Source organism: Erithacus rubecula (assembly GCF_903797595.1).
Source record: "Erithacus rubecula genome assembly, chromosome: 4".
Lineage (NCBI taxonomy): Eukaryota > Metazoa > Chordata > Aves > Passeriformes > Muscicapidae > Erithacus > Erithacus rubecula.
This window is the reverse complement of record NC_136686.1, coordinates 45,403,136-45,418,759: the sequence shown is the minus strand read 5'-3', so window position 1 is coordinate 45,418,759 and position 15,624 is coordinate 45,403,136. Positions and strand designations below refer to the sequence as shown.

Sequence of the window (15,624 nt, the reverse complement as noted above, 5' to 3'; positions counted from 1 at the left end):
AAGTGTCCATGTCAGTAGCACTTTCTCAGTTTAAGGAAGGATGAGATATCCTACAAGGTAAATGGATGTGAAGGATGAAGTACATGCTGTGCAGAGCTGCTCTGCTAAAGTGCAGAGCAGCCCAGGGGCAGGAGCAATGAGTTTGCCAAGCAGAGGAGCTGCAGATGTCCCACAGGCACAGTGCAGGACCCTGAGTCTCTGCAGACAGGTCTGTGCTGCCAGCTGGCTCTGGGCAGTCACAGGCAAAGCCCTCTGCTTGCCCTGTGGAGAAGGGAGAGAATGAAGGAGTGATCTCAGACCACCTGGAGAGTGGTCTGATGGAAACTTCCAAAGCCAAATTCCATAGTGTTTTGGAGCTATGACTTTTTGGCTGTCTTAGTTGTCCTTTCTGGTACACAAGTGGCCAACTCCCACAGGTTAGGCTGTTACCAGACCAGGAGATGGTAATTTGTCCTTCTTTTGTGACACTAATCAAGGTGATAATCTACAGGGGTTTGGCTCATCCCTGATAACCATAATTCCTGGATGAACTCCAGATTACCTGCTGGGATCTTTAGGAAGTTACTCAAGTCTAAAGTAACAAAATTTTTTTTGTGGTGCTCTAATCTTGAGGAAACCAACGCAGGTATTATAAACGGTGAAGAAGTAATGAAGTGAGAGTCTAAATTCTTAACCTGTTTCTAATTATGTTTCTATCTGATCCTATGAATTTCTGCAGCATTTCTTTCACATTGTGTTGTGAAATGAATGGAATACAGTGTCAAGAGTTCTGCTTTCTTACTTTTGCCTGAGTAATCAATTATTTTTCCCTTCCAAACAGGGAAGGGAAGGGAAGGGAAGGGAAGGGAAGGGAAGGGAAGGGAAGGGAAGGGAAGGGAAGGGAAGGGAAGGGAAGGGAAGGGAAGGGAAGGGAAGGGAAGGGAAGGGAAGGGAAGGGAAGGGAAGGGAAGGGAAGGGAAGGGAAGGGAAGGGAAGGGAAGGGAAGGGAAGGGAAGGGAAGGGAAGGGAAGGGAAGGGAAGGGAAGGGAAGGGAAGGGAAGGGAAGGGAAGGGAAGGGAAAACTTTCCAGAGTGAATTTAGAAATACTGACTGTTGTCTTACCTTAAGGTACAAGACAAAAGAGAAAATATTTTATTGATTCCATATTATTATTTTCTCCTATGATTTTGCAACCTCACTTGTGATCTTTTAATTAATTTTTAAATTTGGCAATGATAAGTGAAATTATAGGTGCTATTAAAATCAGAATAAATTTAATAGTTTTCAGTCATATAGTGTGAAGTATTTCCACTTTGCAAGCTGAAATAATCCTAAATAGCCTATGCCTCTTCTCAGATTTGCTTTTGAGAGTAACAAAAGAAATACAGAAGAAAAATAAATACAGGTTCTCTATTTTATTAATGAAGACAATAATGTAGACACAGAGTTTCACTACCACTTTAAATAAACAATCTGCCACAGTGTTACTTCCTAAAATATTTTGGATGGATTTAACAAGTCAACTACATTTACCCACTGATAAAAAAACATGAGAAGTTGAAAACTTGAATACTACTGTGGCTCAGAGAACTTCTAGCTAAAAGTAAACAATCTAACTCCAATGTTAATCTTTTATTTGTTTTTAAAAATTGAAGAAAGACATGAAAAGCTCACAATGAGGAATTCAGCATCTGGGCAAAGTGAAGGAGTGAGATTCTCATCAGGAAAGAAAGAAGTGTTGATATTAGCCAGCTAAACTGGATTCATGTTGATTTATTTTTCTGCTGCTGTTGTTTTTCCTTTGCTTCCAAGGATTAGACAAATGGTAGTTTTCTGTTTTGTTTCAAGTGAGATGATTAAATGTAGACACTAGCTAGCTTGCTAAAGGAAAGATTGTCACAGACAATTAGCAGCCTTTTTATATGGTTCAGATTTTAAATCAAAATTAGAAATAAAACTCATACCCTATTGTATATGAACCACAGGGCAATTTTTACATGTACAAACACTGATTAGCATTTCACTTCAATTTGTTAATTTAATTAGTTTTTTTTCCAGATATTTTAAATGCTGTTTGAGCAGAAGTCCTGTATTTAAAGCTTTCATGTGAAGGTCATATGGGCAAATCATGTTTTGCCAGGTGGACTGTCTACAGTGCTCAGAGCCTTGATAAAAACCAGCTGCAATGGCCTGATACTGGTTGAGACTCAAAAATCAGACTGTGCAAACAAATATATCTTGGCCCTAGATACTTGCCACATCTGCCAACAATTAGTTATATATCAGGACTAGAAAGGGGCACAGAATAAACAAGATCTGATTTCAGAATAAGCAAATAAACAAGGAGCTCTGCATCATTATTCATCTAGTGGATGTGGAATAACATAAGTTGCAGGCTCAGGTTCACAGCTGTCAATCCTTGAGGTTTAGCTAAAAGTATTAGGTAACAGAAGATCTGATTGACAAATACTTTGCAGATGCTCTGGAGCACGTTATCTCACCTGCCTGCTGACTCCAGAGTGCCACCCAAACACTCCCAGGGTGCTCCTGGGAGACAGATGCTTGGCTGTGGGAGGAGGGAGAGCCACTTCTAAAGAGCTTCTTACCATGATTTTTAGGGATTATACAAATGATGGTGCCATGATGCCAGTAGTGCTGCAGTTCTGTCTTTTCAGAATTAGATGAGAATCTGAAACAAATAAATACTAATATTTTAAAGCGTTTTTTAAACTGTTTTATGATGATTGAAGGAGGGAGGGAAGCTGAAAATCAGGGAAAATACTGAGGTTTCCTGGCTTGCAAAGTTAAGTTGCTGTGTAAAGAAACCAGGAATCTTGACTCTCATCTTGCAGAAAAAATATTCCAAGTTTTGAAGATATTCCAAATATTTTGATCAGCTGCTTGAGTGCATGAAAATGAAACAACGTCTAGTTTAGGCAACAAAGAATCATTTAATGACAATAAAATTGACAAATAACAGGTCATGTTTACTATTTAGACAAAGCAAGGCTTTCTGATACCAACTTTCACTTAAAAAATTGTATTCAACTAAAATCAAAGCAGGAAAGGAATTTTATTACCTGCATGTAATGTGAGATATGATATAATGACCTTCATTTAAACTCCAAATCATTAAAACTCTTTTACTGGTGACCAGGGAGGACTTCAGATTCAGGTCCAACAGCAGCAAAATATGAATAAGATCTATAGTTTAATTGAATCAGTGATTCTGAACCTTAATACACAAACGGCATGAAAAAAATCAGGAATGTGGAAAAAAAAGTTTTCACTCTGAAGTATTACATTTTATTTTGACTAATTCTTAAACTCAACTGTGCTGGAGAAAACACAGGAAGAGTCTGCACACTGTCAGGTCTCTCTGATGCCCCAACTTTATTCTCTGTAGAGAGTCTTCTGATAATTAGCAACAAACAGTAACCTGCTAACAAAAAAGAGTGAGCTACTGCTCTCTTGCACAATGCAATTCCTGTAGAGGACCAGGACCAGAGTTCAGAGCAAATCAGGAGGAGATATTCTTGTGATACCTGATCTGAATGGCATATGAAAAAAGGCATTCTTGTGTTTATGGAATGGGAATTAATGATAATGTTTTTTCTCATTCCTAGATTGAAAATGGTAATATAATCATGCATTCCACTGAAATCAGCTGCAAGATTTTAGCTGATTCTGGTCAGTTTTCAGTCAGGGCTGCAGACAGCAAACAGGTGGAGGTACATAAGGGTGTAAGTTATTTTTCCTAAGCTTTGGGGAAATCAATTTTTGTTCAGAGTATCTATGAATTAGGACATGCACCTTAAAGGTGCCTCAAAAATTATCTTTGGTCCCTTTTTAGAAAGTGAAAGTCACTGCAGAAGTTCATAATGACCCATTTAGGTTTTGTGATATAACCAGGCTTAAGAGTTGCAGTCATTTTGCTTTCTCATGGATTAGAATGGAGAATAGGTCCTGGCCAATAATAATGCAGTCATGTCCAAAAGGAAAACTAAGAGCTTTCCTCAGAAACACAAATTTCAGAGGGAATAAGATACCTCTCCTCCACAGCCTCAGATAGCTGTATTCAAATTCCAAAGCTCACAAGAAGATGAAATAGAATAAAACCTGAATTCTAATCATACTTTACATTACTTTAAAAACTCGCATATATACAATGGAATATTTTGTCTGAGTTAATTAAAAACCACTCTTTTCATCATATTAACTGTGCTTAACCAAACCAGTTGAAAGTTGCTTAAAAATATGAAATAGGAAAGGAACTCATTAAAAAGTGAATTAGCATTTCACTGATTTGAGTTTAATATGATTGCATTTATACAGTACAGAAAAATTACCACTTTATTAGAAGTCATTTGTATACTTAACTGCTGTATGAATTCACCTTTGATGTAGTAGAATATTATTTGTATTAACTGTTAAATATTATAAGGCAATTAGTCTTGCTCTGTTCTGCTTCTAAATAGTGAGTTATTAGATGAACCTGATATGTTGCAAGTCTTCTGATTTGTGGCCCCAAAATCTCCATTAATCTTTTTGGATATGTCTGTGTAATGGCTTGTCCTTATTCCAGAGAAATTATTACTTTAGGAAAAGTCTTACAAACCTGTTGCTGATATGACAGGACCTTAAAGCCTAGTTTTTCTCTCTGACCAATCCAAGAATCTGGAGAGTGTCTGCAAGAAAGCTGGCATGATGTTTCTTCTGGGGAAAACATTGTGGCCATAGTGTGCACATAAGTTGTCCCAACACCTCAATGCTCCAGGGAAGTTATTTTCTGAATTTAGTGTCCTAAAGTAAAATTACAGTAGGAAAAAGAAGAGTATAAATATATTCTTCATATATCTAAAGGATATGTGATCAGCCTTGGGTTCTAGTCCTTCCTGATTCTTGAAAATGTAAAAAAATATTTCTAAACCACATTTCAAAGTCAACTCTTCTCTTGTTCAGGACTTCAAGTAGTGTTGGAGCAAAGTGCACTAGATTGATGTAAATGTGCCTTTTAAAATGCAGCCAGAATCCTTCCTACCATATTTCATTTAAAGATCACAGCATCTTTCTTTGCATTCAAAGTGAAGAAGGGAGGGAAGGAAGGAAGGAAGGAAGGAAGGAAGGAAGGAAGGAAGGAAGGAAGGAAGGAAGGAAGGAAGGAAGGAAGGAAGGAAGGAAGGAAGGAAGGAAGGAAGGAAGGAAGGAAGGAAGGAAGGAAGGAAGGAAGGAAGGAAGGAAGGAAGGAAGGAAGGAAGGAAGGAAGGAAGGAAGGAAGGAAGGAAGGAAGGAAGGAAGGAAGGAAGGAAGGAAGGAAGGAAGGAAGGAAGGAAGGAAGGAAGGAAGGAAGGAAGGAAGGAAGGAAGGAGGAAGGAAGGAAGGAAGGAAGGAAGGAAGGAAGGAAGGAAGGAAGGAAGGAAGGAAGGAAGGAAGGAAGGAAGGAAGGAAGGAAGGAAGGAAGGAATAGAAAAGGGATATGAAAAGAGGCAGGGAGAGTGAAGAGAAAGAGGAAAGGAGAGGGAAAAAAAGAGCATTTCAGAATACTTTTGCTCTTTGAGCTACTTGGGAAAGATTGAACAGATCCAGCAGATTCTCTTCGGGTATTGTCGGTCAAAAAATTCATATTATTATTAATGGCCAAGTGCTCAATTCAGAGATATAATAATTTCATAAAAGAATTGCATTATTTTCTCTTTGAACGGTATTGCAGTCTCTTAAAGGATAGTCCTTTCATGTCCATGGTTAAGGACTTTGGAAGGTGCTCTAAGTGCTGATTTTAAGTGAAGTTCAGACAGAAGAGTATGCTTCCTAAATAACCCAAATGTCTGTTTCTTTCTTAATTTACAAGGGATTGAAATGCTAGAAGCTGATTTCTATGTTAATTCACTTTTTGTTTCCCTTTGAATTTAATCTAAATCTTTCCAAGTCTTATTTGCACCATATTAATTTTATCATATGACTACTTTATATGGAAATGTCATAGGGAATCATAATTTATTCCCACAAGTCATTAAAAAAATTAAATTTTTAAAAGCTTTCAATCCTTAACAATGTTTAGCCAATTTCATAAAGACAATTTACATGGGAAGATCCCAAACTGTTACTTTAAATCTGAGCCAACATTTTTTAATATCTAAGATTTTAAAAACATAGAAGCATGATCAGTTGCAACTGCCACCATATTCTGCATTTCAATAAAGTTTGGTGTTGTTTTAAGCAGTGCCTTTGTCCCAGTCCTGAAAGAAAAAAAGAAAGCAATAGGAATATTATCTAACTAGACAACAAGTCTATTGGTCTATCTAGGTGCATATTGCTCATATGTCTTCAAGGATTCATTTTTAGCTTTTAAAAGAGATAAAATCCTAAATTTCTGTTTTTTTTTCTGAGTCTTGAAGCGGTTGATGAGTTTGTGTATTCCTGTGTACATTAGTAAGCTGTGGATGTATACTTGTGTAAAATAATGGGTTCTTTAAGGACAGCTGAATTGAAAAAGAATGCATACCTCATTTTTAAAACCCCCTTTTGTTTACATGATTGTTGTGAATGAATTCACAGGATCTCTCATGATCCTTCAGACCTCATTTTCAAGGGCTTGCAAACTTTTGCTTGTAGAATGAGATGCTTGTTTCTGAAGGGGAAAGTAGAATCTCTCAGACAACTTTTCAGATTTCTGGAAGAGACTGTAAGTATCAGGATGGACTTTTATATTTGAATTTTGTGTTAGGATGGAGAATGCAAGCTTGCAAAGTAGATCACCAATTGTGTTCACAGGGAGCTGTTTTTAAACTGCTGCCTTCTGCCACAGGAGACTTGGTGGAGAGAAGCTGTCATCTTTTCCCTGGCTCTTATGGAATCTCAAAGCCTGTGGAGTTACTGTGCTCTCCATGGCAAGTTCAGACATGAGTTTTAACACGAGGCACAAATTTCTGGAAATAATAAATGGGATGCATATATATATATATATATATATGTATATTCTAGACTCTAAAAATTTAGATAGCCATCAGTGGTGAGTATTCGGAAGATTAATTTACTCAAAGGCATATTCCCTCAGTTGTGAAATATGCTGCAGAAGAAGCAAATGTTCGTGTCTTTATATGAGTTTCTCTCTTGGCACACTATCAAGCAGAATGAGAAGGAAAAATCTCTGTGGAAAGAATAAAAAGCTTGCAGCCCTCCCTCCCCAACCCTTCTTCACTGCCCAAATCATTTTTTACTATTTAAATATGGAAAAGCAAAACTCTGAATACATTATAAAAGAAGGTGTTGAGAGAAGATTAATAAAATGTGTGTCATCTTTTGCATTCATGGCTTCTATTATAGAGGGATCTGCAAAGACTGTAGTGAACACTTCTGTCATCTTTTCCCTAGACATAAAATAGTAAGGAAGGCATAGATTAGAACTAAACAAGTTTTGATTCTAGTCACTTGCATACAAATGTGTCTTGATGACGTGGGACTGCTTAGAGTGAATCTGTTACAGACTTTTCTTTCCTGTTTGTTACTGGTTTAGTAATAATAGAAGTAAGTCAAGGTCATGGTTTTGGAGCGTCATTCATCATACTGTGTCCATCTTCCAATACCATCTTTGCTTTGTACTAAAACTTTTCTTTTTCAGGTGACTTTTATGAGAATTCTTACAATGTTGCAGCAGTATACTCCTGTATGATACTCAGAACCCCTAAACAGGGAAATTACAGTACCTGTCAAATTGGTGTTCAAACACTACTGTGCTTCTGTGGGATAGTTTTCATTTACTTTGTTAATTTTTGTTTCCAAAGGTAAAGTCATGTTTGTATCAAGTTGAGCTGAAGATATTTATTATCTCAGTATGTTAAGTAAAACAGCCATAGTATATAAAGGCAGATTATTGGCTGAATATTTTGCAATCAATTGACAGACTCAGAAGGAAACTTTTTTCTCTTTTCAGTTCTTTGTAAAGCCATGTGTAATAACCTTGTTTTCTGAAAAGCATATGCCAACAATTGGTACTGTGATAATGTATTATTAATGTAACTAAACTCAAAACCAGGCACATGTTTAATTACTTCTTCTGTTGTGAGCTGCTTTGTCTGGAATGTGGATGGGGGCTGACTGCTGCATCTTTGCACAACCAGCCCTCTGACACTGCCCCCTTGTCCTTGGCAGCCTCATGGCTCTTTCTTCTTAACTGGCCTGGAGGTAAAAATCTGTGGTTGGTGCTTGAGCAGGGAATGACTGTATTTCACCAAGATGCATTGAAGAACCAATAGTTATAGTGACAATAGTAATAATAATAGTAATAGTGGATATTGTAAGTTCATTGTTTACTCTCCTGGTTCTGAATTTGCTTGGCTTTTTCTGGACGTGTCAATGCCTTCATTTTGGAATTGAGATGCAGGAGGTTTGATACACTACAATGAGCACTATAATGGAGTCATTTGATAGAACATGGAGCTTTACTTTATAAACAGAGGTTATTTAATTCTGTGTAATACTTTTATTCTTCTAAACAACAGTAAGACTTAATATTTGAAAATTATGCAAAATTAAAAGATGTTGCTAATAAGGACAAGTAAGGATTATAAATGTAAGGACAGAAAAATAAAATCTACAAAATTTGGTAAAATGCAGTAAGAATAAGTTCACATAGGTGAGAGACAAAGCAGAAAATCACCAAGTAGCCCATTATGAGATGCAGAGAATATGAAATAGGGGTATTCACCAGGAGTATAATACTTGAAAACCAAATGGGTCACAAGGACCTATTCTGAGATACTACAGTATATTTGTTGAACTTACAATATGGTTCAATGGAACAAAAAAATCCAGAGACTAGTTGTTTCAGTGAAACTTATTTTGATTGCAAAAAATTCTTTTTGCCTTTTTGCACCTCTAGAATATCTTAAGAAAAAGTCACTGTCTCTTTTAACTGTTTTATTCTATCCCAGTTAGAACCTCAGAGTTTCTACAAAAGAGGAACTTTTTGTACCCTACATAAGAAAAGGAGTAAAATGTTTAATTGTTCTTCCTGCCAGCTTGTATGGCTAATGTTCTTTTGAGAAGTTTTAACTGCTTTGTTTGCTTATATAATAAAGGTTTTATCAAAGATTTTTAACAGGTAAAATGGCCTTGCCAACTGATTTTATTTTGCCAGATCTGATCTCATTTACAGCTGCAATCAGATGAGGTTTTTTTTCCTGACAGAAGACAAAGTAAATACTTCCTTTCAATGTCATGCTTTTGGGACTGCAATGGAGAAGCAGAAATTGGGTAAGCATTAAAGAATGTCAAGCTTTTTCAAATACAGAAGTCTATGAAAGTAACTATCAAAATAAGGTCACTGAACTATCTGATTTTGAAAATAATTGTATTTGCATGAACTAGAGCTTAGGGATCATAAATATTAAGATGCAAGCAGGAATGAGTATGCCTGGAGACCATGATAAGCACCCAAACTTACAGCTCTTGTGATCTTTGATTTTGGAATACTTTCCCTGAAAGTGATACTTCAAGGATTGGCAGCAGAAGTTCTAACCAAAATGTTTGTTTCTTTAACAAAATGTAGCTTATTTCTCCTCCTATAGGCCTTACTTCTGATTATATCCTTATGTGTCCTGTCAAGAATGCACTTATTTGTGAGATGTCTGTGGATGCTGTTTACTCCAGTTTGAACACTCTCTGAGAAATATAATTTCTAGAGTATTAAATAGTTTGAAAAAAAAAAACTCTCTTAAAAAACCCCCAAAAAATGATATGAATTAAACACTCAAACACCCACATTTTCAACCTTTTAATACTTCATCAGTACAAGTGAAAATGTCTGTCACAGCTGTCATGACTCATGTACTCCTTTATTTTTTAAATGGTGTGTGACTTCTGACATTATGGCATTTCTGTGCTGCTATGTGTGGGTAGATGGAAAGAAATTTATCCATCTTTACTGAGTTTTATCTGCTAACTTTTGATGAGACTTTTTTCTTTCCTCTTGCATTGTAAATGCAGGGACAGATGAGAAATATTGACCGGTTTTTAGTTGTCCCTAGTCCCACAACATAAAGGATCAGAGCTGGTCCTAGTGGAGCAGTTCCTATGTGCACAGGTATTTTTAGGAGGAGAGTGGTGGCAGAGGCTGGGGCAAGGGTTTCTAATCCTACAGGCTCAGGTTTTTCTCTCACTGCTGAAAGGCAATGAAGGAGGTGTCATGTATGGAGTTGCTGGGTAACTTCTCTGCATAGATAAATGATGGGTTTAAATTCAAAGGTGCTCTCTGTACATGGAAACAAACACCTTGAAAAGCAACAGACTCACAAAATTAGGTCTTCCTGACCTGTTCCTGTGTGGTGGAACCCACTTGTGTTCCTCAGCATGGCTATGAATGATGCACTTTAACATATCAGACCTTCAGAAAGCGAGTCAAAGGGACTAATGATGCACAAATGGACCAGTGGTATGAACTTTTGTAGTTACCAAGTGGGTACACAGAAAAATAATACCCTTAGAGAACTTGTTTATATGTCTAGGAACTTCATTTTTTATCTGAACTAATTGAGTATAAAGTCTCTGATATCCATATTATTATTTGAAACTAAGATCAGAGCTGAGGTCTCAATTTCTATTAGATGCAGAATATTTTTATTTTTGTTTTCTGTCCTCTTTCCTTGAACTTTCCTTCAGATGGGTCCATGAAAAGGCAAGTAATCACTTCTCTCAACCAATAAATTACGTAATTTAGGGTCCAATTTGAAGCTAATTGAAAGGTCAAATTAGTTGTTGTGGTTTTTTATTAAATTGGTACAACTTGACACTAGTCAATTGGTTCCTAATTTAAATGAGAAAGGAATGAAGCAAGCAGTTCTGTCAGAGGAAATAAGTTTGAATCATCTGGTTTTGCTGGTCACTTTTTCTATTCTGACTCTTCTGCCTTCACTAACTTCTAAAGCTCTTGACTTGACTCTAAGTTCTTTCAACAATCAGTTTTGAGAAGAAAGATTGATCCAGACTTTCTTGCCAAGTTCCCACTACATGGAATTGATTTGCATTATCATATACCAGCACAGAAAAATACATAAATTGGTAGTTATTAAGGGAACAAAGCTTGAAGTTTAGAATATTATTGCTAGACTATTTACAGGTGACCTCTGGAGGACGTGAACAAGCAATTTAAGAAGTACATGCAGTACTGTGGTTATCTTACTGAATATAAAGCTTTTTTACTACAACACATTATTCCTTTTTATTTAATCTTCAGTTTATTAAATGGACTAATTCCAGTGGAGGTGACCTCCTGCTGACAAAATGGGGAAACCATTGCATTTGGACATGAAAATTCATGTTTCAGACTAGAAGAAAGAAACAGTTCCATCAATGCAAAAAATATAGTCATTGAATATGTTTGTAACTTTAAAGGAATCATGTCTTATACTTTTTGATTCTTAGAATCCTTTTTAAAATTTCTTGATAAATTATGTAATATCATGAACATCTTCAGATTAGAATAAATGGTCTCCATATGAAGATTTGTATACTGATAAACAACAACTTAATTCATCAATGAAAGAAAGTCAAAGTGTAATCACTATGGGAAAGCAATGATTATAAGAAAAACTGATCGAAGCTCAGTTACTCCTTCCATTCTTGTAAAACTGGTCTTAGGTGAAATATGAAACTATTGTCAATGTCAGTCCCAAATTAAGTATCTGAAATAGTTTGTGACATCTGTGTGTTGGAACCTGAGTTGAGTTCCCAGCCAAAACAGTCAGTAGAGCCTATTAGACACTCTACTCACCCTGCAACCTGCTCTGGGGAGCTGAACTGCTCTCTTGAATCCATTGACTGCAATAGCAGACAGCTATCAAGCTCCCACAAGGTCATCTTTCTGTGAACACCACAATTCAGTTTCTTCATCGAGGCAAGGAATCCCACCCTACTGTTAAAATTCAGAGAACACCTCTAGTGTGACTTTTGCCAGTCCTGAATGCCCCAAATAATCCAGGATGTTTCAAGAGCATAAGATACCTGCATGATGACAACTGTGCTAATTCTTTCCAAGAAAACACCTGCATCAGTGGGAGAGATTTACAGAATTATACAGAAAAAAATTAAACTTGTGTAAATTCAGCTTCAATTGAAAATCATACAACAGTTTTCACCTGGTTGTTTACAGATGGTTTTCAGGCTCAATCTATGGTGTAATATTTTCTATTACTGGCATTTCTGCTTATTATTCAGAGTCTTCCCAACAACTCCACAAAACTAAGACTGAAAGTTTACTGAACAACTTATGCATGTGTCTTGTTCTGTATGATGATTGGCTTCATATTATGCTCTGTGAAATCTGCCACATCATACTAAGGGTACATGCTGGAAGTGGTCTACATCTAAGTCTTTCTTTTCATAGAAGTGCACTCTAGAAATCAATGGCATACTCTTTAATGCTCCTAAAATTTTTAACCTGTGGTCCCTGGAGCTGACCTAAGTTCTTCTTTGCTGAGTAGAAGAATAAAAAAATTCAGCAGGCTGGAAATTTCTAACTCATTCATGTACAAATCCTGAAAGGATCCTTCCTTCTCTACACATACCTCATAAGAGGCCTCATGGAAAAGAGAAGAATCCATTCTTTTACTTCCTTTATTGAAAAAGAAAGAATTCCATGAAGTGGCATTAAAACTGTATGCCACTTCAACCCTCATACAGAGTTCAAAAGTAAAAACTAGCTACAACTGTTAATGAAAAAAAAAGAAAACAAAACAACAACCCTGTACTTGAAATGGTAAAACAAAACAAAACAAAACAAGCAAAATATACCTACCTACAGGTAAAGTTACATCAAGTCAATCTCAAATTATATCAAGTTGGGTTTGGCATAGCATCTAGACAGATTTAAAAAGATTTTAAATCTGGAACCTTCCTGAAGGTTTTTTACTGTTTGTGTGGGTTCTCCATAAAAATTCCATGAAAGGCTAAAAAACAAAAAAAAAATCTCCAAAAACCCCCCAAAATAAACCAACCAACAACAAAAAAATCCTCTAAACAAAGCAAAGAACCAAACAAAAAAAATGCAACCAAAAAATTCCCAGAAAACTAAAACACCCAAAAAACCCAGGTTAAAAAAAAAAGGAAATTATTACAGATGGTTAAAAAACAAACCCCAAAACACCCTAATTCATTATATAAACAAGGATTTCAGGGAAAAATAAATTTGGGATTCAGAGTAATAACTCATTTGGAGAAAAGAATTGGGTTTTTGTGGTTTAAAGTCTACTAGGTTCTGTGAAATTAGTTTGCTTTCTCTATTTTATACAGTGGAAAATGTAGTAAGTGTGTATTCATTCTAATTAGTATTGTTTTTCATTGAGGGCTATTTTGGCACACAATGTATTATTCAAAAAAACTTCCAGACTCAAATGACAGTTTCTGACAAATAAACTTCTCCAATCATCGAATGTGAATGTGATAAAAATACTTAAAAATAGATCTAAATTCTGAAGACCTTTAATTTATTAATTTTGTTTTGCTATGGAAATATTAAAAATATGCTAAAAAATTTTATCATGTATATATCAAGTAGACTTACCATGAAAATACCAAAAGTTATCACCAGGTAAGCTTAAAAACCCATCTTATCACTTTCATGTGTTATCCTAAGATTTTTCCTTGGAGTGCATTACAGGTTCTGTTGTCTATTTATTTGCCAATCTTTAAACACCAGAAGAATTAAATTTTTGTCTTCTTCTGAAGAATTATAACTATCCTTTATACCACATATTTTGTACTCTCAAATATTCTGTATTTTGATCAGATTGCCATTACTTTTGTCTGAAAGGTTATTGAGGCTGTCAACAGGAAAAGGACTAGAATTACCAGCCAATCAAATTACAGAATACTTAAAAGGTCAAAGTAGTACAGCACACTAACATAATTCACAGAATATATGAGGCATTAAAACCCTAATACCTCATTCTCGTAACAAAGGTTGTAATGAGAGCAAGAAATGGCACAACATGAATTCGTTCACGTGACTGCGTTTATAATAAGAACCTGAAATGCAATAAACTTAACCCATTCTTGCTGCTAAGCTAAGACTGTACCTTAGCTTTATTTTAAGTTACCTTGAAAATTACTTGGATGAGAAACTTTAGGTAAGATACTGGGTAGTAATTTTTGCTTATGCATCACCTCAAAGTAAATGTTAATCAGAATTTTTAATTTGGTATCTATGGCATATGCACAAAAAGCTCCAAACCAAACCAGAAATTATTGGATAATATTTTAAAGTTAGTTTGCTTGTTTAGCAAGGAGTTTCTTGGTGTTGCAGGTGGAAAAGTGTTACATACATTTCTATTTTTTTATTTTTCTATTTCTATTTGTGTTGTCTAATCAACTATTCCAAATAATAGTAATATAGAAATGCCACTCACAAATGTAGACATGACAGATTATTTGTAGAGTTAAATTCATGTATTGCACAGTTTCACAGAAATTAGACTGGCTTTTATAGCAGTCTTTACTATCAGTGTCATTGCAGTTATTAGAACATGTAAAATCTTAACAAGTCTTTTTTTCTTGATAGAACATTCAACATTAGATCACAAAACCTTTCAAGGCAAAGACAACTGGCAATGACAAGCAGTCCAACGCCTAACTTTCCTTTTTTTTTTTTTTTTTTTTTTTTTTGGGGGGGGGCAGGGAGAGGAATGGGTGGAGCATAATGGTAAAAGCATTTTTATTTTATATTTCTTTTTTTCAGTGATATGTGTAGCATAACCCATTCTATCCAATTCAACCTACAGAGAGGAAATAAAAACAGATTTAACCTACAGACCTTTGGTTAACTTCTTCCTAAACTAAATATAAAATGTTACCTCATCTTGCTCAGATTAAAAGGGGAGAGGGGGAACTCCCCCCTTCACCACACGTTCCCTTATTGAGAATCTCTTCTATATAAAAAGAGGAGTCTGCATATAAAAGACAATCCAGAGACATCTTTGAAGGTTTTCTTTCAAAGCGTCTGTACTTCCCTGAGTGTCTGGGGATTTCTGTTATTAATTGAAGTTAATTTTCTAGGATATCAGTTTGCCATGCACGTGGGAAAGATTGATAGCCTCTTCGATTCTCAAGAGTGTTGGAAATGACACTGTTCCATCACCGGGTGTCTTCACTTTTATCATCACAAATCAAATTATAAACATCGGGGCAACCTTGCTGGAATCTGGCTTCGGGAGATTTCCATAAGATTAATTAGGCGGCCAAAGCAAAGATGGTAAAATCTGAGGGCGGGGGGAGGCAGGGGGAGGACAGGGAAGGGGGGAGAGAGGCACCATTCATTCCTTGTAGAATGGGAAGTCAATTCAACAATGGGTAATTAGCGTGGGCCATGGATTCTCAAAGGCACTGAGGACACTGGACTCTTTCTCTCACTCTGATGTTTAGTGCGGTATTGTGGACCCCTCATTTAATTAGTGCACTTTGATACCCACAGGAGCTTGAAGCTCCAGGGCATGCTAAACACAGACTGACACCAGCAAGCTTCTGCCTCCTTCCAGTCTAATTAGAGACACAATGAGCTGCAAAGACAATGTTTTACTCCAAGATTTCTTCTGCAGATACCTCTGGCAGGAAACAATCGTTTATTTTGTGTCTATATTGGTATTCAGATTAAATTGT

General features: G+C 36.1%; 1 long non-coding RNA gene across 1 annotated transcript in view; it reads left to right on the top strand.

Moving 5' to 3' along the window:
- The window catches only part of LOC306801561, a 33,782-nt gene extending 18,637 nt beyond the window's left edge, over nt 1-15,145 (top strand). The window contains exons 2-3 of the long non-coding RNA XR_013774128.1: nt 9,080-9,231; nt 15,025-15,145. This is a non-coding gene — a long non-coding RNA (uncharacterized lncRNA). The remainder of the gene's footprint in view (nt 1-9,079; nt 9,232-15,024) is intronic.
- Nucleotides 15,146-15,624: the final 479 nt, after the last annotated feature.